The sequence below is a fragment of the Ornithodoros turicata genome, chromosome 6, assembly GCF_037126465.1.
Source record: "Ornithodoros turicata isolate Travis chromosome 6, ASM3712646v1, whole genome shotgun sequence".
NCBI classification, from domain to species: domain Eukaryota; kingdom Metazoa; phylum Arthropoda; class Arachnida; order Ixodida; family Argasidae; genus Ornithodoros; species Ornithodoros turicata.
In genome coordinates this window covers 11,979,758-12,005,460 of record NC_088206.1, presented here as the reverse complement: position 1 = coordinate 12,005,460, position 25,703 = coordinate 11,979,758, and the positions used below count along the sequence as shown (strand labels likewise).

At 47.4% G+C, this 25,703-nt stretch overlaps 1 protein-coding gene and 1 long non-coding RNA gene across 2 annotated transcripts in view; both read right to left on the bottom strand.

Annotated features, from left to right (window-relative positions):
• LOC135397497 (uncharacterized) overlaps positions 1 to 25,703 on the bottom strand; it is a 151,559-nt gene that overhangs the window by 76,650 nt on the left and 49,206 nt on the right. The window lies entirely within an intron of this gene.
• LOC135397640 (uncharacterized) lies at positions 14,986 to 16,198 on the bottom strand. Its single transcript, XR_010423684.1, has 3 exons — positions 16,123 to 16,198; positions 15,575 to 15,756; positions 14,986 to 15,362 (listed from the first exon to the last, which is right to left on the bottom strand). It is a non-coding gene; the product is annotated as an uncharacterized LOC135397640 (long non-coding RNA).

Here is a 25,703-nt window from a genome sequence, read left to right as displayed (position 1 = left end):
TCTGTTTATTAGCGTACAGACTTTCATGGACTGCATTTCGTCAGATCATCAGGTTCATTATCACCTGATGAAGTACAGTCCATCACTGCATGAAAGCTTGTATACGCCGACAAACAGAACTTTCAGTGTTATCTTTTTTTATCGCATGTGTTGACCTTACTTGACTGAAGGTTGGCATATTCCCCGATTGATAAGAAGCTGCTACAAAGGCAGCGACATGTGTGGACTACGAAGAACGTTGTGGAAGCCAAACGGAATGAAAGTGATGAATACTCACAGTATCCTTGGGACTCAACTAAAATTCTGCGTATCGGCAAACGGTTCCACACAGCTGGCAGCAAGAGGACGAGAACAGCGTTGCAAAGATGGATCTATTCAGTATGGGTATGGCGAGGCTTGCTAAACATCGGCGGTAACGCTGAAAGAACTGGACAGATGGCTTCGATAAACTGGCGAGAGCCTATCCAGGCCAAGAAAATTTTCTCAGAATATGTCTGGCAATATAACAAAAGAAGGCTGGCACCTCTAGCTGTGTGAGAGTCATGTTGCTTCAGCTCTTGATGCCCCTGTAATACCTCATGGATGGTGTATACCTGCGTACACATGTAAGTTCACTTCTTGGTTATAACTAGGGCTTCTGGTTTTCGGTGCTTATTTTTTTAGAGAAACGGTGAAAAAAAAACAAAAAAACGGTGGTTATTCCGCTCACCACGAAGAGGTGGCTTTCGATGGAAATATTTTAAACATCAAGACACTCGGTGAAAATCGGCTTGAAACGACACTGGCGCTAGCTCTACGTACAGTAACAAAACACTTTATTTTCAGATTTTACAAGAGTTATAACGGCTACCGCCTGAATTTATTGTAATAGATGGCCAGGTGCATGTTAAGAGACTCAGCAGACATCGCACACCGCTGTTTTCGCTGCAAAAATGTTACGTGTGAGAACGCGCGTTCTGCATTAGCACTTGATACCGGAAGTGCATGCACAGTCACCAAAAGATAATTCAGCCAGCTCGTCCTGGAGTTGTGGTAGGTCTCTGGATGACACGACACACTTAAAAGCGTGAAGAATGTGCTCAGCGCTACCGCCTACTTCGGACTTGTTGGTGGGATCAATAACCCTGACTTTGTACCAGAAAGTCTCATCTGAAATGTCCATAGTGAGAGGCAGGTTCCTTTCCCTTGTAGAGACCCACTTTGTGCGCACAGTCTCGTAAAATCTGAGTGCTGTAACGCACTGCCTCCGATGGAACTCAGTCATCGTCTCTAGAAGGGTTGTTATTCTTGTTCCAAACGAACACGGTGTTGCTTCACACCACGTGTGCAGTTTCGCTTCCAATCGCAGTCCAAGCACGTCGAAAACATCAATTACTATTGTACGCTCTGACTCGATCAGTTTCATGATTTCAACAAGGATGCTTGAGGTTTCTGACAGAAAGGTCAACTTAGCATACAGTACTGCAGAGTCTCCCAACATCAGGTTCCGCATTTTCTCCGCTTTCTTGCCTTTGAGGGAAGTGTATAGAGTTCATCGTTTTTTTCTTTATTCACATCACACCACATCACATCACATCAGTTGCGAGTGATTCCCTTCTTTGGTGCAAAACCGAGCAGCCTGAGAAGGTCACTTAGGGTGGCTATCGGTGCAAAATCCGTTTCCAGCGAACATGAGAAAATATTACCGGCGTACGTTTATCGGTGCTTTTCGGTAACTACCGAAAACCCTATTTAAACTTACTCACTCCACAATGTAACTGCCACATCCCCAGTTTTTCCTTTATCGCATCACCATCACCAATGTGACTGCCGTTATTTCCACTGAAAGATGAACTGTTCACTAATACGTAACTATAGGCCACGATGCTGAACAGCGTTCGTTATCGTTACCTTTAAAGTGGGCACGCTCCAATATTCACGCGACGACGCGAAAACCGTTTTGGTAGGCTCGGAGAAACGTTGTGGTTGGCCTTCGCGAGGCAGCTCGCGACCAATCACGAGGAAGTCACGCGTTCATCACGGGTTACGAAATAACGAAAAGTTCAGTATCGAGACACTGGTCTGTGACGCGAATTCAGAAGGGAGATGTTTCCATCTTGCTACTTTGTGTATTTCTTCTCGGTGTGCCTTTGACTATGTAGGATTTACCAGTCACCACAGTCCCTTATCCCTTATCAGATTATCTAAGTTTCTCCTCAAAGAAGTCTCAATTATCACAGGAGGATTGATTGATTGGTTGAAAAACAAAAGAAAAATACGGAGAATCACAGGAGGATATGATTCTCACAAGCAAAGATAACTATAGTATCGTTTTTCACGTAGCACATGCATAATACGCTATGTAAGTAGATAAGCTATCTGCGCAGCTCCCCAGTTCCCTCTCTCCCCTACTGCCCGTGGGGGCCACCTCATTGGTCCTTCTCCCAAATAAGGGGTTAGGAGCACGTGGTTTCTCCTACGAAGCCAGCCGGAGCACCATGAGGGTTTATGAGCATACCGCCTTATATTGCTGCCCTGTGAGTTTAACACACACTTCGTGACGTAGTTTCTCTCTCTCAAATTTTACCCTCTCTCCTGAGCAGAGACGAACTGTGGTAGCGGTAGCGTATACGGAACGCTTGCATATTGTCACACACTGCGAGACCTAAAAGGTATATTCCACCATTTCTGCGGGCATGCCACGCATCAAACTTGGGAGATTTGTTTAATAGAGTGAGAAAAAAAAAAACGGAAACCAGATTTCGTAATGATGCTTCGGTTACCCTCAAAACGAAACGAATAATTGAAGCTGAAAAAAATAATAAAAGTAAAAAAAAAAAAAACCCAAGCCACAGCCGTGCAAGTTATCCAGGAGCTTCGGTACAATACTTCGGTGGTTAATTGCCTTCGCCAGACCATTTGTCATTCCTTTCACAAACAATGACAGATGAGGTCAACATGAGAAGAACCGGGTTTCGAAGCGGCTACGTCGGGGCAATGTCCTGCTGGACCATGCATTCAAACACGCCGTGGCAATTATTCGCATTTAAGACACCCGATATCATCGCCGAAACCGAGCAGCCATCGGGGCTTTTCGCACCACCTGCCGTGTACCCCTCAATTTTATCCTTTAGAGGAGTCGAAATTCATGGCTCGTTTTGACGCCGAAAATTGCTGATATCTTAGCCTGCCCTTAAGTGTCGATTGCATAAATCAAAGCGTAGAAGTGGCACGTTTGTGGGTGTATCTTTCGAAAATTGTAGGTGGGGGGAGGGGTACATGACCGAAAGTTTGTTCGTCCCGCAGCCAGTAACGCGGTCGGTTATATGTCCGGAAATGCTCACAGCAATGTTATACACCAGACTGGAGAAAATGTATCGCGCTGTTCGCAAATGTGATGTTCAGAATCAACGGCACAAACGTCATAGACACTCTTTTCTCTTTGATCACTTTTGATGACTAACGGATTTGATAACCTGAGTGCTAGGTGTTTGTCAAAAAGGCTTGCATGTCGATATGAGCAACAGCTTTTGCATCTTCTATAAGGCATCCCGACGTTGAAGCGAAATGCTCTGCGTCAAGGAGTTGGAAACTGAAATTTATTTCATGCTAACAAGTACATATACACACAGAACAAGCTCAACAATACAAGACAAAGTAAGAGTTCTATGGCACGTGATCAATAGCGCGAACTAGTGAAGACCCCGTAACACAAAACATGTACATACATACTATATGCTCAATTGAAATCTACAGAGGTGCTCAACTTTGCAATTAACAGAGTGTCACGTCTGAATTCTGCAGGTAATGAATTCCAGAGTTTGGAACAACGTGTAATTCCACAAGTAATCAACGTGCACGGTGTACCATACATAATGTTTGCGGTCGATATGAAATATATAGTCACTAAATGTAACGCTCCCGTTCATTCTGTTCTGTTACGCTGCTGAAATACAGACTTCTTAAAAGGCACATTAGTTGTAAAGATCGAGTTGATCAGTAGGACACAACGTTCACGAACGAGATCGGGAAAGGGCAGATGATATTCAGTCGATCAAACGGTTAAGCAGAATGCGCACCCGATTGTCAGAGGAGGTTATGAGTCGCATACACCTTTTCTGTAACCCACATACATTTCTCCAGTCTGTCGTAATATTGCTGTGAGCATTTCCGGACATATATCCGATTCGGCGGTTAGTTAACAGCACCTGCATCTCGTGGTTCAAATTGGCATTTGAGGTACGTGGTACAGGTATTACCTCGGTCGGTAACACAAGTGAGATCGAACCAGCACCCAGACCCAACACACACCTACAACTCCCCCCCCCCCCTCCCCTAAAAAATGAAAGGAAAAATACGTGCCGAAAACGCTAAAAAAGCCCCGAGAGCCGGTAAATAAGCACGGAATTCTCCAACACCCTTCTGGGACGAAATGGTGCTTAAATCCCTGCTCCGCCCGCTTATTCTGCGCAATGAAAATGTTTAGGGAGAGTCACACGCACCACTCCTAGCGGACATACGGAGTTTTAGTTTATCTCTTCAGTTCAGTCAGTGGTTCAGTCAAATTTCATTGTCTCGTTCAGTTTCCGTCCCTATGTTCAGACGAAGACGAACGCGACAAGACCTTACCTCCGATACGTCAAGATGGTCTGGGCATTTATCCCCTGTGAAGGCCGATTTCAACTAAACATTTTCCTCGCAGCAAAACAGCTTGGTAATGCACAGCTGCGCAGTCATTTTGCGGTCACATTTGCTGATAAACAGAAGCAAAGAAAAAAAAAGCAACTGAGAAGCAGAGCAGAAAATACAGAGGTGACGAGGAACAAACTATACTCGCAAAGGGTGCAAAAAGGAGTAAGTTGAAGAGTAGTTAGTGTCATATGTAGCACTTACTCTCTTTTTATTCCCCTGACCCTGAAATTTGCTCTCCATCGCTTAGTGTCTAACATTCGCAAATGGTCCCCTGAATTTAGCACCGTACAGAAATGTGTGCTCTGCGGGAATTTGATTATAGTTAAGCAATCATCTGCTTAATGATAAAAAAAAAACAAAACAAAAAATAGTAGTTCCTCGATGACAAATTGTGAACTATGCCTGTCACGAGATTCTATAGCTTGACGTGTCAATTTAATCCCAAGTATTTTCACTCATGACATAGATCACGTACGTATAGAACTGTGAAAATAAGGCGTGAAATGGAGTCCAGACTCTGTGACATTCATTTAGTCCCTTCCAGGACCAATGGATGTGACAATGCATGTGCATCTAGTACCCGAACGGGACCAAACTTACCCCTTTTTTACCCCAGAAAATACACGAACGTACACAACGAAGCTCAATTGCGGTCTCTCTCTCTCTCTCCGTCGCTTTCCGCGACACTATACACATCTCTTCACCGTATGCGGCTGAATGTTGCATTTACCCCAGTTTTTAGGCAGCGCCTTAGCCGTGCGCCATCGGACCTTTGTGCATCATGCAATGTGCGCGCTGACCTGCACCACCTACTGCCCTGACTACCAGCGGGAGCGCGAGATCTTGCAGCACGGAATGCATGCAATCGACCACCGCCCCTTTACAACAGACAAGGTGCTGGACCCATGGACCAGTAGCGTTCATATGCACCAAGGTCTCCGTCACCTTTGGGATTTCCTGTCATCAACAGGCCTCTCCACCCTGTTTTGACCACCTGAATCCCCATCTCCATCATCATCTCTCACTATCTACAAATGGCACTGGGGCAGCGCCCGGCCTGCTGGTCGGCATCAGCCCCATCTCATCATCGTCTCTTTATGTGTGTGTGTGTGTGTGTGTGTGTGTGTGTGTATGTGTGCGGTTGCGAGACCTCTTTCAATATTTTTGACTCTGACAACAGAAACACGCGTGGCAGAGGAAAAAAAAATGTCAACGGAACAATATACGGCCGCGGCCGCGGTAAGAAACCTAAGCGAGGCCACGTAATAAAGCAATCATAAAAAAGGCATCCGAATGACAAAGAATCATTGTATTCGTCCTTGTATTGTGTCCTGGAACAAAAAGGGACGCGTCGTCGTCTGACGTTACGTCTGACTATTCACCTGTACACTCGATTCAGCTGCTAGAGACCCAAGCCAAGTCGTTTCGTTTGCCAAATTGCTCCCTCTTGAAAGGCCTGAGGTCATGCCTGCATATGCGCATTAGGCTGGACTTGGGCACCACGCACACAGCCTCAATGAAGGCTCGCATTCAATTAAGCGGCGCTCCTGCCTATTCTTAACTGCTCGTCAAGGAAATGAGTTAATTGTTATGGTTGGGAGGCAGCAGGAATGGTGTTCTCGGCATGTAATGCGCATTAAATCGGTAAGATGTTTTTTCCCGCTGGATCAGGCCGCCACAATAGAGATACAAAGCGGATAGGGTGTGCATTAGGGTTGGGTACCTGCAATTATTATTCAGCCACTAATAATTAAGAGAGTGCATTAGCAACGCGAGACCGTCAAATGATTCATAACGACCTCCGGTTTCTGAGATTCGGGCTGTAAGAAAGAATGGCGGTGCATTTCCTTGTTGGCGTTGCGCCACGTCTCCGGTGCACTGCCATATATTTTATTGCAAGTATATGACTAAAAGCTATGACCGAACAAACGGTGCACAATAGCGGTTGTTGTTCGCGTGCAACCGTTACGGCAGAGACCGCGCCGCCGGTGGATCGTTTGGTTACGCCCGTACTGATACTAAGGTTGCTGGTTCGAACATGACGTCGTCTGGACGCGGCGCGTTACAAGGCTACACCCTACACCTACGCCACACGTTATATAGATAAGCTGTTATAACGGCCTCAGCATATCCGGAGAGCGTGAGCTTCTCAATATTCAGGCCCGAAGCCTCCGTGTCTGTTTGGGAGTTCCCAGAACGACAGAGACCTATTCTGTCCTGGCAGAGGCACGCGAAACTCCAGCAGGCGTCCTACGAGACGTGGAAACTCTCCGGATATATGCACGGTACCTCACACAGCATCCTTACCATCATCTTCGGCTCATTGATATTGACTGTCCGGACTCCAGCATTGGTATTGCTGTTGACCGCCTGAGAGTGCACCTCCCCACCACGCCATCAGTGCTTTCCTATGCCCCGCCGATGTGGACTCTTCGCAGGCCTCCTGTATGTGATCACATTCCTGGTCTTCTGAAGAAAAACGCTGTACCTCCCGTTGTTGCTCACCAACTTACACTGGAGCACCTTAACTTAGCGTACTCGCAACGACTCCCTGTGTACACTGACGGATCAGTGTCTCAAGACGGATCTACTGCAGCCTTTTATATGCCAAATGAAAACCTTGAAGTGGCGCACAAGCTCCCCTACGAAACGTCATCTACAGAGTCCGAGCTCTTCGCCATACTGACAGCGTTGAACCACATAGCGGTATCACCGCCTGGCGCTTGGGTTGTGTTCACGGACAGTAAGGTGGCGCTAGAAGTTCTAGCAAATTATTGTTCCAGAACAATCGGCGGCCTAGATACCATGATAGTCGCAATATACAACCGACTTCTATCCTTTGGTCATAGCCTGTGTTTCCAATGGGTACCCAGTCACACCGGCCTGCACGGAAACACCCGCGCAGACGCCTTAGCACGTCGGGCACATGGGGACGGCACCTCCAGTAACTGTCTCCTACCACTTTCAGCCTCATCGTGTCGGTTACAGACACAGCGACTCCGTTATAACGGCACTCGGCAGTTTCAAGAGGACGCTGTCCGACTGAACGACCATCTCCGGTCCTGTCGATGGATTTCGTTGCCACACACCACTGCTCGCGTCAAGAAGCGTCCATTCTACACCGACTACGCCTTAATGTCGCCAGGACACCTCTACTCCTCTGTAAAATGGGTCTTCTCCAGTCGCCCAAATGCCCCACTTGCGCTCTTGAAGCTGATGTGCCACACCTTCTCCTCGACTGTCACAGATTCGACACCTCTCGAGCCACGCTGAGACGACGCCTACTCGAGCTGCGGTGCACGGACTTTTCTCTGGCCACTCTGCTCGGCCCAGTACAAGATCACACACAGCAGTCTGTGACCAAAGCAGTGCTGACTTTCTTGAGAGACTCAGGTCTGATGAACAGCCTGTGAACTCAGTCGTGAAATCTCATTCTTCTTCTGTGCCCCACTCTCACCTTCAACGCATTAACCTCATGCTTTCTTTTTAAAGTCATCTTCTGTGATTCATCTCATCATTCCTTCACCGTTTGTTAGTCATCTTTTTTGTCATCTTTGTCTTTAATCTACCTCATCCTTCTTTCATCATCTGGTAGTTTTTCGTTTTTTCCTACTTCTTTTTCTTTTTCTTTATTTCTTATTTCGTAATTTTCTTTATTTATTTATTTATTTATTTCTTTTTCTTACTTTTTTTCCTTTTCTTTATTTCTTTTTTCTTAATTTTCTTTCTTTATTTATTTCTTTTTCTTACTTCTTTATTTCTTATTTCTTTATTTTCTTTATTTATTTCTTATTCCTTCTTATTTCTTTCTTTCTTTCTTTCTTTCTTTGATTATTCTCTTTTCTTTTTATTTATTTATTATTATTTCTTATTTCTGGAATAGCAAGCCGACGTATCGTTTGGCTGACCTTTCCCCGTTTTTTTTTCCCTTTTTGTCTAATAAACATATCCCCCCCCCCCCCCTGTTATAACGCATGATGGAACTGCAAAATCATACCTGATTTATTATTTAGGATACCTTTAGAAACTTACATGGGATTCATTTTCCGAGCTTTCTTTTTCTTTTTTTTTTTTACAAAAATAAAAATAAATAAAATCCTCGATTCTGCAAACCTTCAATGACGCTGATGAACACGCCTCGGTGAAAAAAAAAAGAATTGAGATGGAGACATAGAAACAGACCAACAAAATATTGCATACATTAAAACACACACACACGGCACAAACAGTACAGAGTCAATGCTATTTCGTTGTACTAAGTTGTGCTGGCCGCTGCGTATTATATTTCAAGCTGAAAAAAGTTGATTCCGCATCTTTCTTAAGAAAAGGAATAGAGTGAGTCAGAGAGAGTATGAGAAAAGAGAAACACGGAGATGTAAATTCCCGAAGTGATTTGGACCTTATACGGGATGACCAAAATCAAGTTTTCTCGATCTTCACCGCCAACACTCCCCATTTCCATAAGCACGTTCTTTTATTCAGGCTTCGCTGCCCCCATCATGTGTGAAGACATCACCTTTTCTCACCTCATCAAGGCGCGCTTCACCAAAACGTAACGCGTAACAAAGCCATATTCCTCAAGTACCGCGTTTCGCATCCTTCGACCTGCACACTCATAACTCAGCATGTTCCGTTCCCTTTTTATCATTTTAATCAGCCTGCGTTCCGGGCGATAGCGCCAACCACACCCGCTATAAAAGGCGCTCAGGAAAACCTCTTTACAACTTGCCAAAGAAGGCAAAATCAATGCACCGGGCACACTCTCGTGTGAGCCTGAATATGTCCTAATGAAAAACCGTAACAGATTACGTCTCAAGGCCAAACCTTTTGAAGAAAAAAACTTTCTCGGCATTTTACGGGACATCTTAAAAGGGGGAGAATGTAGTATATGCACCCGTTGCCGTAAAATTCCGCTATCAAAGCGGAGAAACCCTTTCACGTGTCGGTGTGGTTTTATAACGAGCGACAGGAAGGGGTCGAAAGCCACGTCGGGGGTCTCTAACCTTTGACACTGAACGTATCGGCGGATATCGGAAGGGGAACCTTCAAAAAGAATGTCTCCGTTGCCTTCTGGGCCCGTTCCACAACGGGGTTCACCGAGTCGCAAGAAAGGGAGCTTCGCTTCTTTTTTCTTCTTTTTCAATCAATTTGGTTCCGCTTTTTTTTTTTTTATTCGGGTCATATGCGACGGGACGGAAGGGTTAAAGAGGAGAAGGGTGAGTTAATGTTACAAATGGCTGCGTAATATGAAGAAGCAAAAGTAAAAATAAAAGAACAATAAACAGCAGCTGTGCAAAGCTGCCTGGTTGTGGAAAAATGATTAATCGTAACTGCATAGTAACCCTGCAACCTGTTGCTGTTTCTCGGTTGGCAGTAGGGTCACAGTTTCGCTCAAGAACGCAGATATCTAAGAAATCTACGGGCGAAAGAAAGGATACAGCGAAAGGCAGAGCGAGAGGAGTGGAGGAAAGACATGGACTTTCCCTTGCCTTCGGTGGGCCCTGCCATTTTGGCTGCCGGCCTGTACCTTACTACAGGTCTTCACCTGCCGATCCATCCATCGATTCAACAATGTTATTTTTTCTTACTATTATTCAGTATTAGCGCCGCGAAGCAACTGTGGCTATGACCGGCATAGAGACGTGGACTGATGGAGAGAGAGAGAGAGGACAGCAAAGATGTGGGAGACAAGGGGGTTGGTATGCGTCCTGTGCCGACATTCGTCTGGAAAACCTGCAGGAAAACCTAGGGAAAACCTCAGACAGCACAGCCGGCGGCAGGATTCGAACCCACGGCTTAGCGTCTTCAGAACGACCTTGGCTACCACCAGCCATGCTGCTGGTAGATAATGAAATGATAATGAAGTAAGGTGATGAAATGTGCTAAGTGAGAGCAAGGTAATGACAATGAAATAACGATAATGATAATGAAATAAGATAAATAATGAAATAGTGAAATATATGACAGTTGGTCCTATCGTCTTTCCATTTGTAGCTGCGTGCTGAAAATGTGATGTCCATGTGGCAATAGAATTAAGTAGGAATTGAAAGCGCTCATTCCAGGCTTGCAAACGTCATCACTCTATAGTTTCACATCATATCGTGCAGAACCTACGTAGTACTCTGCGACGTACTGTAGCATTCGCTCGGCGGACGTTGGCCATTTTCTGATTGCTGGTTCTCAAGACGGTTTCTGCGACCAGTCATTTTACCCCGCTGACAACGCCGGCCGACTTTCAATTGCCACTCCTCTTCGCGCTCTTTTCCCTCTACGAGCGTTCAAGTTTCAGCAATCTGGATTATGCGTGCTCTCGTGCAAACTGCGTTTTCCACATGCCTCTTCCTCTCCGGATTGGACTGGACTGGATTGGATTGGATTGAGAAGAAAATACGGTAAAATGGGGATAGTGGTTCCACGAATTCGCAGTCGGCTATATTACACTCCTGTTCCTTCCAGTACACCAGTCTCTCCAGCACTTTCCTGTCAGTGTACACATGACATTTCGCCGTCTCCGACAAAAATCACCAGCAACAAGGGGGAAAAAACAGACAAACAAAGAAACGTGGTAGCAAACTTCACGACCAAGAAAATTAGTTGCAGGTCCCGGACTCAACACTCAAGCCAGCCTCACAAAGTCTACAAGTTCGATGTGAAGCTCCGTGACCGTTGCGGTCTTCCAGGACCCGGAAAGTAGGCACTTCCCCGGAGCGCACCGTGACCGATCCAGCCCACCACCGGCAGAAGCCGTCGTGACCCGGTCTCCTCCCAGTGGGCAGGATGGCATACACAACTTGAACCGTGGCCGGGCATCAAGCGAGTCCCCGCCTCCATACCTGCACTGCCTCGACCTGGCTTTCGAAGGGAACCTTGCTGGGCGCGCGCGTTGTCTTCGCTTTCTGGCCGTGATGGATGACGTAGCCCTCTGTGCCGTTCGCGGTGCTCGTTAAGTGAAATCGGTACAGAAGCTATGATTGCTGCGCGGTCAAGCGTTCAGGGGCTGGAAGACAACAAAGTTCGAGGACCACGGGGTGTATCGTTTACGAATGCTGTTTCGCAAGATGATGGACAACGCGATTTTTTTTATTGTGATATCCTGCTTTTGAGGTTCCAGGTATCTTCTTCTTTTTTCAGGTTTACATATTGGGGCACTTAACAGGATAGCGGCAATTCAGAGGGCCGTCGGTATGTGCACTCAGTTGCGGGAGTACTCGCATGGAATCGCCTCTCCAGCAGGCTGCTCGCCACCTAGCGGACCCCAACAGAAGCACTCAATGAATGATAGTAACAGCAGACGACAGATATATTTCGCGCTGACCCGAAACTGCCGCAACTTCCCTTTATGTGCGATGGAGTGTCCCGGCTTACAGAACTCAAACAGCAACAGAACTGCTCAATTTCGCGGTGCAAAACTACTGCGGAGAAGAATATTCAATGTCGGCAAGAGGAAGAGGAAAAAGATACTATCAAAGGAGCGGCGTGAACGAAAACAACGAAGACAGCAGGAAACCACGCGCGAGTTATGTTATTTGGACAATTTTTGAAGCGTGTCTCGTGGAAGAAGGCATGAAGCAGGGCGATTTGTTAATCGGCAATCATTCTTTTCTGCACCATCTTGAGGACGACGCGAGCGCCTCTATAGGTAGTTGGAGAGGCGTAGGAAATGACATGATCTGTGCATAGTTTTGAAGTGAAAAGGGAGACAGTATTCTTCTACATTATCTTAGCTATACCTTCCCCTCTTATTGGCTCCACCTCCACCCCTGTAAGCTGCTCTTTCGCAGCAATATGTAAAAGTTTTTGTAATATATATATAACGACACGATCACATTGTCAATTGACACCTCTTCTTCTTCTTTGCCTTATTTCCATATGATCAAGTAACAACAGTCTCAACAGCATAGAATACCGGAACGAGTGCTGCAAAGATGCGCCAAAGGAAGTTCCTCACGGTTCAGTACCTCGCACAGATTCTGCGCAAACGGACCATGGATGGGATACACTGTACCTGTGCGGGTGCCTCCTAACTCTACCTGCAGCAAGGTGTGACATCGAAGTGTCGTTAAGAAGATTGCAGTATACATCGCAAGGGTGTTTTTGGATACCAATCGCTAACAGCAACTATATAGTTTCACTCAACATAACAGCTAATAAAAACAGCACGTACACGATGATGAATGAGGGCATGAGGTGTTTCGGCACTTGAGTTCCCGATTACATGCTGGATACTAGCACATCAGCAGTTCAGCTCGGGCCTCATTACGTCATAGTGCGAAAATTGTGAACGTATTTTACATAATGATGTGGTGACGACCACTTTCCCGTGTCGCCCCACAACGCAGGTATATCCCCGACGTTATAGCTATGGACATTACGTACTGAACTTTTTTGCAACGACAGCAAAAGAAGATTTCCTCTTCGATGCTGTCACCTCATGTTCATTGATATAGCGCACAAAACAGTATACGTAGTTCTAATAATAATAATAATTGGGTGTTTACGTCGCGAGACAACTGAGATCATGAGCGACGCCACAGCGGTCGGTCTGTGGATTGCTTTTGCCCACCTGAGGGTTCTTTAACGTGCGATGAAAGCTCATCACACGGCACCCCGTATTTAACGTCCCTCGCGGAAGACGGCGTGTCTAAGCAACTTGTACCCTGCCACCAAGTTGCTGGCGTCCTCGGCCGGGTTCGAACCCGCGATCTCGGGATCAGAAGGCGAACACGCTACCGACTGAGCCACCGAGGCCAGTATACGTAGTTCATTGGCGGGGATGGTACAGTCACTTTACGACGGATTCTTCAGTCAATAACCCGCGTTCAACCTAATGCAGCACGAAATGTAGGCCCCGAGACACAACACAAACTTTCGTACTGCACAAAACCACTATAGTTATGAAATATACTGCGAATACACCTACATTCTTAAAACAAAACTTCACGCAAAACAGCACTCTCCTAGCCAACTATCGTCCCGTCTGACATATCGTTCCCTCCCCTGATTTGTTGAAAAGGGGAGGTGTATACTCCTTTTTGTGATACTTATGCAGTTACGTTAATTGTAAAAAAAAAAAGGCGTATACTCCGCGCTTTCCACAAATCAAGAGTAATAAATGTATTATCCTGTGCAATGGCTGGCCTTCAGCGTTTGCGGTGAAGTTCTGTTGTTTTGTTTTTAATTCCGTGTCAGCGCCGCGAAGCAGCTGTGGCTCTGAGCGGCGTACAGATGTGGACAGGTGGAGAGAGCACAGCAGGGAGGAGTGGGGGACAGCGGGGGTTAGTATCCATCCTGGGCCGATCCTCAAGGGGAACTGTGTCGACATTCGTCTGGTAAGTCTTCGGAAAACCGAGGGAAAACCTCAGACAGCGCAGCCGGTGATAGAGTTCGAACCCATCACCTCCCAGTGAGTACTTATGCAAGAACTATACTACTTGACAACGGGCTTATGCCTTATCATTTTTCGACACTCACAACACTCGCGTGCATACCTCAAAGTCCTTACAGACGAAAGTGAAATTTTGATGCAGACCACGATTCACCACCCTATCATCCTCCGGAATCTAGAATTATGCGAAACAAAAAAAAAAAAAAAGAAAAACATTGTCACGAAGTCGCAGTCTTGTTACTGCACGGATGGAACAGTGGTGCTCCGTCAGGTGAAAACATCTGTAATCATCTCTTTCGGTAGCACCGACGGCAACAAGGACAAAAGAAGGAAACCTGTGTTTCCATAGCAGACGGCGACGACGTCGTCGTTCCGCTTGCCTGGTCCTCTTGACGGAGTATATAGCATTGTCCTTGTGTAATACGGTTCCTTTCTCTTCTCGGTAATAGTAGTGCTTTCTGCATGTGTGCTCTCTGTTCCATTCAAACGTCCTGTCCATTCAGTGGATCCTTTGCCGTGCAATCGTTTCCTGTCGAGGGACACTATATACGCGTTGTTTTCATTTCCTGCTCGACAGGGTTGCCAGCTGAGGATGACCCAACTATAAATGTCGCAGACACGAGTGCCCATCACTCTTAGAAATGGATCTTCTATCGTGTCTTCTACAGACACCAAAAAAAAAAACGGTAATTTTGGGGTTTCTACGTAGAGACCACGCGAAAGCGCGGGGAATGACGTCGCATCACGTGGTTACCCTCGTAGAAGCCACAAAAGTGGCGTCTGTTTTATGCTTCACAGTTTCCTCCTTTCCCGGTCGTTTCCCCCTCTCCGCGTGCTACTGCTTCCCCTCTCCCCCGTCGCAGGCTTGGCAGGCAGGCTTGCAGTCAACAGAATTTGTTTCAAAGGGGATTGAAGACTTTATTTCGGCAAAGTTGTGAAATTGTGACAGTGATACAGTGAATACTGACTAAACTTGCAAACTATGCACAATACCCTGTTCACAGAGAAATAACTCAGAGAAAATAAAAATGAATAAGAACCACACACACTCAAAATATCACAGATTGCACAAAACGGCGCGGCTCGACACCGCTCTTCGAAACTATTTGCAAGCTTGAAACTCGCTACGTAACAAGTTTCGCTGGGTTGCAGACCTGTTTGTTGCTCAGGACATATGATCACCATATTTCAGCGGCTCTACATCTCTTTGTGGGGGCTGTTGATATGGCAGTTGTCACCCGTTGTGCAGCGTTTCCTGCATGCTTCCCATCCTGGCCTCGAATCGGAATTCTGCTTCAAGGCGTAACTGTGACAAAGTAAACGACGACAAAGAAGCATTACAATGTGGATAGGAACAACATTAAGTGTAATAAAAGTCACTATCGACAACAGTGAAAGGGTACGAACTATAGCTTATACTAAAACGATGATAGGTGAGGCAGCGAGGAGAGAAAAATGGTACATTGGTACCACAGCAGTACCAAGTATGTAGGAGGAGAGATCAAAGAGATATCTTACTGAATGCGGTCATGGTCGACAGGTGAGTGTTAGCATTGGAAGCATGTTCCGGGTAACACTTGTGCCGTGTACCGGCTAATATCTGTCAGTCTTCGGTATGAATCGCACGCACATTTCCTCCAGGCGGCACGTTGAACACCAGTGAATTCTTCGTTGGTGACGTCCATACCCACTGCGGCCAGCTGAGACAGAGAATGGTTACTCAAACTACGGTTGAAACGAGCCCCCGAAAGACAAAAACATCCTGCGCCATATACAAACGTTAGCGCTCGTGAAGTCCACGTTTAGAGGCAATTCTAACAGAGCTACAAACCGGATACAGCTGATAACACATTAACGTCTCTCGAATACCTTCACTATACTCAACTTCTCAAGCATCACCACATAATTTTCGTTGACGTTCTCTCACAACCGCCATGATACTTCCATTCGCACCTGCACCTTCCAAATGATCGTTAGAAGCGTGGGGAAGTAACAGGTAGCCGCTACAATAGTGGTGCTGCTAGCACAGTTACCGCAATAAAATTTATTAAACGGAGGTGTCTTACCTGTAAAAGAATTCCAGAATCAGCAAAGCGAGGAAACGCTGGCGGCAAGGCATTGAAGAAGAGATGTGAGCAGTGCCGCGCCACCAGCATGTCTGGCCCCGTCGCATAGTTCACGTGACTCCTCGACGCCGGTCAGGTGATCACTCCGAGCGCATAGAAACCACGGCAAAAATTTAGACAACACGAAATAGACTTCACGGCGTCCGATTCCTGGACACGTGATAAACGTGTCGTCTACACGCCGTACGCGCCAAAAAAAGCAAGAAAAGTTTTTATGGTATTTTCTTTTCTCCGGGGTCACGTGGGCATCTGTCGTCTAAAACTTCGGCCTTGAGCGTGAATCTAGAAGACACGGCAGCTCTTGACGCAACGATAGAAGGCCTATTTCTAAGAGTGCAGAACTGTTCACTGAACGAGAACAACAATAATTAAATTTCGATGACGATGTCTCGGGATGCATCCTCCCATATAGGCTATACCTGACCCTGACGGCCTAACCAAGTGCATGTGAGCAGTGACATGATTTGATGAGTTAGCATGACACGCGCACACGAAGGTGGTGGTTATGGTGAAAGGAATCGCTGTTGTCGGCCTCACGGAGTGGGCAACGTCACGACTGACACCTTGGGGAATGTGCGTCCTGGGCCGACTTCTAAGGGAACTGTGGCCGACATATGTCCGAAACCGTCTGAAGAAAACCAAGGAAAAACCTCAGCCGGCAGCGGGATTCGAACCCGGGTACCTCCCAGTCTCGACGTGACATGGCTCTCAAAACAGCCTCTAAGCAGCTCTCCAGTCGAAAAACTACTGAAATGTCGTCGGCACAGCCGCATACAAACGAAGGACAAGTGTTCTGCAAGCTAAGGGAAACAGAAGGCGACGAAGGCACGACACAAACACGCAATTGCGAAAAGCGCAGTGGAGCGAGGATACCCCTGTCTAACACCCCACGAGATGTCAAATCGGTTCGATGACGACGAAATTACGGCTCCTTGCACCCCTATACAACACCTCGATGCTGCGCACCCAAGCTTCAGCAAAACCGTAAACCCTAAGCATTGCAAACAGGTACTCGTGCCGCACACGATCGAAGGCCTTCGAATGGTCGAAAGACGCTATGACAGCAGGAGTACGTCCCAAATTGGCTCAATATATCGTGTCACGCTCGGCTCGTGTCACTTTGTGGTCACATGGCAACAAGGTGATGGGGCGATGTGGTCCGTGTCCTTCTTACGCAACGGATACGTATACCTGTATAGCAGAACGGCTACACCCGTCTGCATTGACATGAAAGGTTCCCGGCCCACAGGAGAGGCAAAAATTAAAGGATTTGGTCATAGAGCTCTCAAGAACTCTCCATTGTATTGTCATCTAATAGGAGGATGCACATGTATTAGTCATCAGTGGGAGTATCCACACATGTATTGGCATCGGAACGGAAGACCACACTATGTATTGTCATCAAGCAGGGGAGGTTTTAAAGCTAGTGTAGTGTAAAAACTTGAGAAGCTTGACTCCCGACCTTTCAGCTTCTTCAAGGTCTCGTATTTGGTTACTGGCACTGCAAAGAGCAGCAAGTGAAGGTAATGAAAGCCCTCTGCGCATTTTTAAACCATAGCGGTATCGTCAACCGCTATTAAAGGGGCACTACAATGCAAAAACAAGTTCACTTCAATTCACGTTCCACGCTCTGTTAATTTCGTACTTGTTATCATAATTCAAAACTCTGATTCCGTTACGAAGCTAGAATCAAAAATATACGGGACTCTTTCTTGCTTCGGCGCTAAGCAGTGAACGTCTTTTCAACTCGTGCATCGGTGTTTTTAGTCAACACTCTTAAAAATAAACTTCACCGCACAGCACGCTCGTAGCCAACCATGATCTTGAATGATATCGTTATCTTCCCTGATTTGTTGAAAACGGGAGGCGTACGCCTTTTCTGTGACACTTATGCTGTTCATAATTGTCATAAAAAAGGCGTATACCTCCTGTTTTCAACAAATCAGGGAAGATAACGATATCATTCGAGATCGAGATCGAGGTTAGGACCGTGCTATGCGGTGAAGTTCATTTTTAAGAGTGAATGCTGCGCGTGCACGCGCGTGCCACGCCATGGAGCAGTCCCGGCGAAAAACATAGTGCGGCGTTGCGAAGTCGACTGGCGTCGCTGTCCGAAGGACGTGAAAATAAATGTTGTCAGTGGAACATCTGCGAGAACTGCTGTAGGCTACAATTCAGTGAGTCGGTATTGAAAAATGGAGCCGTGCGCATCATATCGCGCATGTAAGGAACACTATGATCGGACCCGTTCCAAATCCCCACGGCCACGACAGCACTCCGCAGACCCAAATAATGACTGCTCACGGATGATACGAGGGTGGTTCCATAGGTTTCCGGCCCGAGGTAGAAAATGCGCGCGAATTTGAAAATGCGATTAAGGACGCGTGGTGCTATCTGTTGGAGGGCCGGAGCACCACCCTCAACCCTCTCCATGCTTTTGTCGGTTGGAGAGCGGAATTTCAAACAGCCAGGGTGCACTCTTCAGTTAAAATGGAAAAAATCGAGTACCGCGCTGTGACAAAATTCTTGACGAAACAGGGACTTTCGCCTAAAGAAATTAAAGCGCGACTGGAGAACGTGTACAGGGAAGCCGCTCCGTCATACACAACGGTAAAAGACTGGGCTAAGCAGTTTCGACTGGGGCGAGAGTCCATTGATGATGATCCACGCGATGGTCGTCCAGTGGAAGTGGTGACAAGAAAATTTGTCTCTTGTCGAGGAGGAAGTGCTGAGCGACAGGCGTCTGAAGGTGAAGGAAATATCAGAAAAGCTGGGGCTTTCCAAAACAACCGTTTTTCGCATCATCGGCGAGGGCCTTCACATGAAAAAGGTCAGTGCGAGATGGGTGCCACGACTTCTCCCGTCAGTTCGAAAGCAACAGCGCTTCGTCTGTGCCAAAGAGTTTTTGGAGCTCTGGAGAACGAAGAAGGAATATTGAAGTCAGTTGTCACAGGGGATGAGACTATGGTGCTCTAGTATGATCTCCTTTCGAAAACGGAGTCGATGGAATGGCGCAAACCAGGAGAAGCACCCCCAAGAAAAGCCAAGGTCACACAATCCACAAAGAAGATGATGGCAACATTTTTTTTTTTTTTTATTGTCACGGGATCCTCCTCATCGACTTCAAAGAGAGGAACACCACATTGAATGCGACTTATTATGCTTCACTCCTGCACCGACTGCGAGACGCCATCAAGGAAAAGAGGCGCGGCAGGTTGAGTGGAGGTGTCCGGTTGCTCCAGGACAATGCCTCTGTCCACGCGGCTTCTGTTGCCAAGGCTGCACTGAAGGAGTGCGGCTTCGAAGAAATCCACCACCCACCCTACAGTCCAGACTTGGCACCGAGTGACTACTTCCTGTTCTCAAACTTGAAGAGGGATCTCAGAGGACGGAGATTTCAAAACGATAGTGAGGTGTAAGAAGCAGTTCTCCAGCATTTTGCGGACAAAACTTCGGACTATTTTTTCAAGGGTATAAGAATGCTGGTTGAATGGTGTCAAAACTGCACCGAAGTTAAAGGTGACTATGTCGAAACGTGATACACTTGTTTCGTCTCTATGACTATTAAAAGTTGGTCGGGCCGGAAACTTATGGAACCACTTTCGTATGTGCACGCAGCCCGGCTCTCACTGCCTGGAAAACAGCCATGCTCTCAAGATCTGGACCACCGAGGGCCAGCCGGCACCGGCGATTCCAAATTTGGAAGTTGATTTCCGAGATCAGCAACGCTAAGTGCTTCCGCTCTGCGCGTACTCCAGGTACTTTACGATGATCCAATCAACTGCTGGGAGCCTAAATATTTGCGCCACCCTACTCCACAGTAAAAGTGGAAGATGGCATCGCAAAAAACAATGTTCTGCAGTCTCAGATATGCCAGAGTGACAAGACAGACAACCGTCCGTGCGACATATCTGAAAACGGTGCGAACGTTCACGCAGTCGTTCTATATATCGTTCTAAGAAAAGATCTTACCGGAACAGCACCGCAAGCGATACTGCCCCGACGACCGTTTTATGGCCGCGCATTTAAAGACACGGCCCACCTGGGGGCGGACGGCGTTATCAGAAGGCCCCTCTCCGGTATATGAGGGACCGGCTCCCATTTGCCCCCCTCCATCGCTTACGCGGATTTGAAGCGAGACCAGAGCATATATCGTTCTTGCATTGTTGACTCTATGAGATGAGCCACAGATGATTGTGTACTCATCTTCCTAAACGTTCCCTAACCATTTAGCCCGCTTGTTATCCATATCTTGCCTATTTCTATCCTTGAGTCAACAACTGAGACAAGTTCTAAAACAACGTTCTTCGTTATAGTTCGTTATCGTGTGTATTGCCATCAAGCAGGCGAACTACCTATGGAGGTAGTCCCCTTTGCACTGACACTAACTGCACGTTACAATCCCACAAGCTAGATAACATCACTCTCTAGGAGAATTTGCTTTTCGTACTACCCATAAAATGCGAACAATCCAAACACGGGAGAGTCGCTACGGAGGACAGTACAGTACAGTCCTAGCAAGATGGCTAGAACATGACTCGCCACTCACCCTGAACGTGACCGAAAAGTCGAGTAGACGTCAGCCAGTGGCGAGAGCACTCCAGAAGACCGTACATGCAGTACTTCCTCACGGGCGATGTGCCTACGAAGAGCTGCCCTGACAGCCCGAAATATAGCTGCGTCTCCGAAGTCTAGGCCACCGAAAGCCTGCCGGCAACGTCGGATCCAAATTTGAAAGTTTATCTCCGTAATTAACAAAGCTAATTGTTTCCGCTAAGTGCGCGGAACCGGCAACGGTTCTAGGAACCGCACGGTGACCCCGAAGATAGTCGAGAGCTCAAATACTTGCGTTAACCTGTGCCACAACAAAAGAGGAACGTGGCAACGCCTAAAACAGTGCTCGGCCGTTTCACACATCCCGCAAGACGGGCAAACCCTAGAACGAGATATATAAAAGAGGCGCAATCGCTCGCGAAGAGGAAGAACATCGTGGGCTAGCTTCCACTAAGACTGGCGCGGCGGGCATCTAGCCAGCCCGCAGTGATTTGACGCCAAGACAGCTTCGTCGGCACCGAAAGGACTGGGGGACCGGACTGCAACTCCCTGATGGCTGTATAAAAATCGCTGACAGTCCATAACTGGATGTCAGCGTCAGGAAGCTGAAGTCGTAAACGTCTTACAACATCAACACAGGCACTGTATTGATGAGGCAGGACTTCGGACCTAGGCCGAAACATAGGGCTCTCAACGAATCACCTGGTGGCACACCCTAGAGAGTACTGCACTAATGCGCACGCTGGGTGTTCGGGAGTGTGCAATGTCTCGAAATAAACGCGCGACTGAAGTGCAAGGCACTTGTCGAGCACGCGGGACCTCGCGCCCCACTCCACTGAACCGCCCCAGAGAAAACGGAACGCGTGTCTGGCAGTACGAATTAGTGGTGGCGACGTGGCAACGACTCCTATAGGAACCACAAGCTACTGTAGTATCAGGCCACTAGCAGGTGAGCGCAAAAAGTGATGGGCAAATCAACGAACTTAAGCTGCCGCAGGACAGCTCTGCAACGATTAAACACATTAGGCCAATTTACACTAGATATGCCAGTGCAATCAAAAGTCACACCAAGAATGTTAACGTCTGGCCTCACTGGAACACGGAAAGGAGCCCGCAGGAAGGCTGGAGGTTCAAAAACAGTGCTGCACTTTTTGATCTATTCAGTCTTGCCCCTGAAACAGCTCCGTAATCTTCAAACGCCTTCAAAACAGGTAGGGAACACTCGCGAGAAAGGATCACAGAGATGTCGTCCGCGAACGCAAAAACAGGTGAAGGGAATCCATTGGGCAGTACCAATGTGACAGAAAGCGAGCGCAGTCTCTCGAGTAGAGGGTTGATGACAATGGCGAACAAGGCGGGAGACAGAGGACATCCTTCACGGACCCCACAAGTTACATCAAAGGGGGACGACAGGCCACCAGCGAAAGAGACAACGCTTCTACCGCCCCTATACAACGTTTCCATATACCTGACCCAAGCAATGGCGAACCCGCATGCCCTCGATATGCGTGTCGCACACGATCAAATGCCTTGTTATCGTTCATTATCGTGAGAGAGAGTGTATCGGCATCAATTGGAAGGCGGGCCGTTATTTTTTTTCTGAAAATGTTTTATTCACAGTGATTACTTAAGTGTCACACATGAAAATCAATCGCCGACTATATACACGAGGGTGGCATGCCTATGCCTTGAAAACGACCTTTCCCCTTGTATTCCTTTCCCTTTCACGGTGCACGTTTGCAAGCACTGAAGCTATGCGATTCTTGAAAGTTCAAGAAGAGATCTTCCCGAAACAGCACCGCAAGCGGTGCTGCCCCGACGACCTTGTATCGCCAACTGTAGGATGGGACAAGCGTTAGCTTGCCCACGTCACGCTTCAAAAATAAAGCGCCACCTGTGGCAAACCCATGACCTTGTAACGCCAACTGTAGGATGGGACAAGCGTTAGCTTGCAAACATCACGCTTCAAAAATAGCCCACAAAACCTTGTATCGCCAACTGTAGGCACGCAAGGGCTGTACCTCCAAATAATTTTCAGTTATCGTCTATCCACGCTTTCGCTCACTCCTAATAATGGTACGACAACCTGATGCCGCAATATTCTAGACCTTTAGTTTCGACGGTGCGCGCGGTAGCATCGGACATTTTCCGTCTGCATTCCTCAGCTATCAGACAAACGTCGGCAGAGTTTTACACGAAACCATTCCATGAAGACGCGTGAATGCCCCATAGTTCAAGATACGAGGGGTGTTCAAGTCAAACCGGGACTTTTAATTTTTCGCAAAAGTAAAATGAACTTACAGGCGAGAAATTAGTTTTATTTTTCAACGTAATCTCCAGCCGCACTAATGGACTTGTCCCAGCTTTTCACGAGGGCTTGAATGCCAGCAGCGTAGAAATCCTTACCGGCGCGTAGCAGTCATGATCGGACCGCATTCTTGACCTCGTCGTCGCAGCTGAAGTGGCGGCCCCCAAGGAACGCCTTCAGTGGCCCGAAGAGATGGAAATCGCTGGGGGCGAGGTCTGGACTGTAAGGGGGATGTGGCAGCAACTCCCAGCCAAGTTCCTGTAAGGTGCGTGTCGTGCGATACGCGGTATGCGGGCGTGCATTGTCCTGTATGAGGAGGACTCCTTTGGTGATGAGGCCCGGCCGCTTTTGCTTCAACGCCTTATACACATCCCTGAGAACCTGGTAGTAATATGCACTATTGATGGTGGTACCACTGGGAAGAAAATCAACACGAATAACGCCAGCCTTGTCCCAGAAAACCGTGGCCATGACCTTACCCGCAGACGGGGTGCTTCGGAACTTCTTGGGAGCCTGCGAGCCCGGATGCTTCCACTTTTTTGATGCGCGTTTAGACTCAGGAGTAAAATGGTGCACCCATGTTTCATCATATCTGAACGGAAATCAGAAGACCCAGGTTCGATTCCTGGCGTCAGCGCCTCTTTTCCATGAGTTGTTGCATTCGGAGCACCCACGTTTCATCGCACGTGATGATCCGATCAAGGAACGGCTGTCCTTCAGTGTCGAAACGGTACCTTAGCTCTTGGAAGATTTCCAGTCTTCTCTGCCGGTCAAACACGGAGAGCTGCCTCGGGACCCAACGGGCACTAACTTTCCGAAACTGGAGGTGTTCATGAATGATAGTGTTCAACGTTCCCACAGAAAGGTCTTTCGTCTTTCGAGCCAGTTCGAGACATGTTATCCGTCGGTCCTTGAGGATCGGGCGCTCCACAAGTTGGATGTTCTCAGGAACTCTGACACTGGGCTCTGAGCCGCCCCGACCGGGATCGTCCTGCACTGATGTACGGCCGTCTCTGAACCGTTTGAACCACTCAAACGCTTCGCCGCGGCTAAGTGTATCGTGGCCATACTGATCCTGAAGTCTTCTGTGAATTTCAGATGACTTTACGCCTTCATTCACGAGAAACTTCATGACAATTCGCTGTTCGATGTGCGCGCTCACCTCGTTGTCGGCAATCTTGTCCAGCACGTGTCTTCTGTTTTGCACAAACTTTGGACCACCACGTGGTGAACGCGGAGGCCTGTCGCGTGTGAAAATGACGAAAAAGAAGTAGCGCGAGCCATTTGTACACTCAGGAGACAGAAAGTCCCGGTCTGACTTGAACACCCCTCGTATACACCGCCTCACCGCCACAGAAAACACCTCGGTACCGATGAAACGGAAACGAATAGACGTCACTTGTCCTTCGCTAACTTCCAGAGGCTGTGCTCCAGATGAACAGATGGCACGCGTATGGCTGTTGTCCTCATGTTTGTGTCACAGAGTATATCCTCATGTTTTCCTTTGCACTCACGCACACATGATGAACAAAAGAAGTAGGCAAATTCACTCATGATGGTCATTATGAACATCATTCACCAAGACATAATGGAGACGAATGATGTGATATTGACGGGCTAAGATACCATATGATATTGAATTTGAAGCGGAATGATGTGCTTTGAAATTGCAGTTGATGATGGGTAATGAAGCTGGTGGGCTATGAAGTTGATGGGTTGTAGCGCTGAATGAGCGAGGAATGAGTATACAGAGAAGTGTCGCCCTATGGACCAAGAAGAGCTGTTCACCGTTGAGACGGCTGTCCTCCCTGTATTCGGGGGGAGGGCTGGTGAGGGATGGTGGAGGGGGAGGGCAGTGACGATCACGGCTCCGTCATTCGTTCTCCAATGGCTGAAGGAAGTACTTAAAATCAATCTAGTACTCTGGAAAGAACTACTCTGCCAAGCACGAACATGACGCACCTACTCTGGAACGCCTTCAGTTTTTTTTTTATAGATATAATTCAGTGCTAGCGCCGCGAAGCAACTGTGGCTATGAGCGGCATTCAGAAGTGGAGAGATGGAGAGAGGACAGCAGGAAGGAGTGGGGGACAGGGGGTAAGTACGCGTCCTGGGCCTGACTTCAAGGGGGAACTGTGCCGACATTCGCCAGGAAAGTCTGCCGGAAAACCCAGGGAAAACCCCAGACACGCCTTCAGTTGTTGTGAAATTATGATACGAGCGTCGAAGTGGCACGTTATGGCAGAAAACCAGTTCGAAATATCGGCAGATAAAGAAGGAACAAAAAAAAAAAAAGAAGCAAAAGAGAGAGAGAGAGAGAGAAAGGAGGAAAGAAAAGAAGGAAAAAAAAAAGAAGAAGCAAAAGAGAAATGAGGAACCAAAACAAGCAATCGAAGAAACAAGCAAGAAATGAATGTTGAACAACTGAATGAACAGCGCAATGTCCCCATGTCTCTCGAATGCGTTATCTGCCAACGGCGTGTAACACCCCCCCCCCCTTCCACAAAACGAGGTCTATATCACAACAAACAATACTCGTACACGACGTAATTCTTAGGAGTCGTTTCCATTACAGACACGGGCTCAGGAGAATGAACCAAAGGCTTATGCGAACGTACTTCCAAAGGATCCACCAATATGGATTTTATTCAGGAAACAA